This window comes from Arachis duranensis, chromosome 9 (assembly GCF_000817695.3).
Source record: "Arachis duranensis cultivar V14167 chromosome 9, aradu.V14167.gnm2.J7QH, whole genome shotgun sequence".
Taxonomy (NCBI): Eukaryota; Viridiplantae; Streptophyta; class Magnoliopsida; order Fabales; family Fabaceae; genus Arachis; species Arachis duranensis.
In genome coordinates, this window is record NC_029780.3 from 87,628,074 (window position 1) to 87,631,388 (window position 3,315).

The following is a 3,315-nucleotide window of genomic DNA, read 5'->3' on the forward strand; positions in this document are numbered from 1 at the left end:
AATTTCTTTTATTTCCTTTAGTTCCTCCAGATCAGGCTGAACATCTTTAAAGATGTCCTCTAGCTCTGATTCGAGACTTTCAGTCATATTGACCTCCTCCACCAAAGAGTCAATAATATCAGCGCTCATGCAGTCATTTGATGTCTCTGGATGCTGCATAGCTTTGACAACATTCAACTTGAACTCATCCTCATTGACTCTCAGGGTTAATTCCCCTTTTTGGATATCAATGAGGGTTCGTCCAGTTGCTAGGAAAGGTCTTCCTAGAATAAGAGTTGCACTCTTGTGCTCCTCCATTTCCAGCACTACAAAGTCAGTGGGAAAGGCAAATGGCCCAACCTTGACAATCATGTCCTCAATTATGCCTGATGGGTATTTAATGGAGCCATCAGCAAGTTGAAGACATATCCGGGTTGGTTTGACCTCTTCATTCAAGCTGAGCTTTCTGATAGTGGATGCAGGTATTAGGTTGATACTTGCCCCAAGATCACATAGAGCTTTCTTGGTACAAGTACCCTCTAATGTGCATGGTATTATAAAGCTTCCTGGATCTTGAAGCTTTTCTGGTAAGCTTTTCAGAATGACTGCACTGCATTCTTCAGTGAGAAACACTTTTTCAGTTTCTCTCCAATCCTTCTATGACTTAAGATCTCTTTCATGAACTTAGCATAAGAAGGTATTTGCTCAAGTGCCTCTGCAAACAGAATCTTTATTTCAAGAGTCCTTAGATAGTCTACAAAGCGGACAAATTGCTTATCCTGTTCCGCTTGGCGGAGTTTCTGAGGATAAGGCATCTTGGCTTTATATTCTTCAACCTTAGTTGCTGCAGGTTTATTCCTTACAGAAGTGGTTGGAGAAGCCTTTTTAGAGGGGTTACTATCAGCACTCTCAGGTGTCTGATTCCTCATTGGCGTTTGAACGCCAGGATTGGGTGAAGGATGGGCGTTTAACGCCAACTTTTCCCCATTTTCTAGCGTTTGAACGCCAGAACTGGGCAGGGAATGGGCATTTAACGCCAGCTTTTCCCCCCTTTCTGGCATTTGAACGCCAGGAGTATTCCTCTCTGGGCTCTTACTGTCCTCAGAGGGATTTTGAGCAGTGGTTTGGTTATCCTCTGTCAACTGTTCCTTTCTTGGCTTTTTGCTACTTTGAGCAGAGTTATTCAATGTCTTCCCACTTCTCAGTTGAACTGCTTGGCATTTTTCTGTTATCTATTTAGATAACTGCTGTTTTGTCTGATTCAACTGTGATTCTATGTTCTTGTTAGCAATTTTAGTTTCTTGGAGCATCTCTTTAAATTCTGCTAACTGTTTTGTCATCAGGTGTAGTTGCTGATTAAGCTCAACCATATTTTCTTGAGGATTAGGATCAGTGGCTACTGCCATAACTTCTTCTTTTGTAGAGGACTCGTTGCTAGAGTACAAATGTTGATTTCTAGCAACAGTATCTATAAGATCTTGAGCCTCTTCAATCGTCTTCCTCATATGTATAGATCCACCAGCTGAGTGGTCTAGAGACATCTGAGCTTTTTCTGTAAGCCCATAGTAGAAGATGTCTAACTGTACCCACTCTGAAAACATTTCAGAGGGGCATTTTCTTAGCATACCTTTATACCTCTCCCAGGCATTATAAAGGGATTTATTATCCTCTTGTTTAAAGCCTTGGATGTCCAGCCTTAGTTGTGTCATCCTTCTTTGAGGGTAAAATTGATTCAGGAATTTGTCTGATAACTGTCTCCATGTTTTTATGCTTGCTGTGGGTTCGTTATTCAACCACTTCTTAGCTTGATCTTTTACAGCAAATAGAAACAGTAATAATCTGTAGACATCCTGATCCACCTCTTTATCACGTACTGTGTCAGCAATTTGTAAAAACTGTGCCAGAAACTCAGTAGGTTCTTCCTGTGGAAGACCGGAATACTGGCAATTTTGCTGCACCATGATAATGAGTTGAGGATTTAGTTCAAAGCTGCTTGCTTTAATGGGAGGTATACAGATGCTACTCCCATATGCAGCTGTAATGGAGTTAGCATATGACCCCAGAGTCCTTCTGGACTGCTCAATTCCACTTAGGTCCATGATGGAGAAAGGGAAATGATATGGATTCACAGGTAAAGTATAAAAAAAAATTTTTAATTAAAATTGACCGAAAATAATGAAATAAAATAAATGGAAAAGAAAATAAAGTAAAATTTCGAAAAGTAAAAGAAAATAGAATCAAAGCAAATTGAAAACTAAATTAATTAATCAATTAAAAAGATATGATTGAAAATTATTTTGAAAAAGATATTATTGAGAAGATATGATTGCAAAGAAAAAAAATGATTGAAAAGATATGATTGAAGAAATTAAAAAGATTTGATTTTTGAAAAAGATTTGAAAAGATCAATTTTTGAAATTAGAATTTTGACTTGACTAAAAAAAAGATATGATTTTGAAAATCTTTGACTAATTTAATGCAAAATTTCGAAAATTATGAGTAAAATAAGGAAAGGATATTTTTTGATTTTTAAATTTTAATGAGGAAAGAGAAAAACAAAAAAAAACAACACGAAACTTAGAAATTTTAGATCAAAACAAAGAGAACAAACAAGAAAACTTTGAATGTCAAGATGAACACCAAGAACACTTTGAAGATCAAGATGAACACCAAGAACAAAAAAAATTTTTTTTTAAGTGAATAAAAGCACAAAAGACACCAAACTTAAAATTTTTTGAAAATCAAACACAAAAATTTCGAAAATTTGAAGGAAAACACAAAGAAGACACCAAACTTAAAATATAAAACTAAACTCAAATAAAAGACTCTGAACCACAAAAATAAAATATTCCTAATCTAAGCAACAAAATAAACCGTCAGTTGTCCAAACTCGAACAATTCCTGGCAACGGCGCCAAAAACTTGGTGCACGAAATTGTAATCACACTTTTGCAATTCCGCACAACTAACCAGCAAGTGCACTGGGTCGTCCAGGTAATACCTTACGTGAGTAAGGGTCGATCCCACGGAGATTGTTGGCTTGAAGCAAGCTATGGTTATCTTGTAACTCTTAGTCAGGATATCAATAATTATCAAGATTGATTGTAAAAAGTAAAAGAACATGAAATAAGTACTTGTTTTGCAGTAATGGAGAACAAGTTGAGGTTTTGGAGATGCTATATCTTTTGAATCTCTACTTTCCTACTGTCTTCTTCTTCATGCACGCAAGGCTCCTTCCATGGCAAGCTGTATGTTGCGTTTCACCGTTGTCAATGGCTACTCCCATCCTCTCAGTGAAAATGTTCAACACGCTCTGTCACAGCACGGCTAATCATCT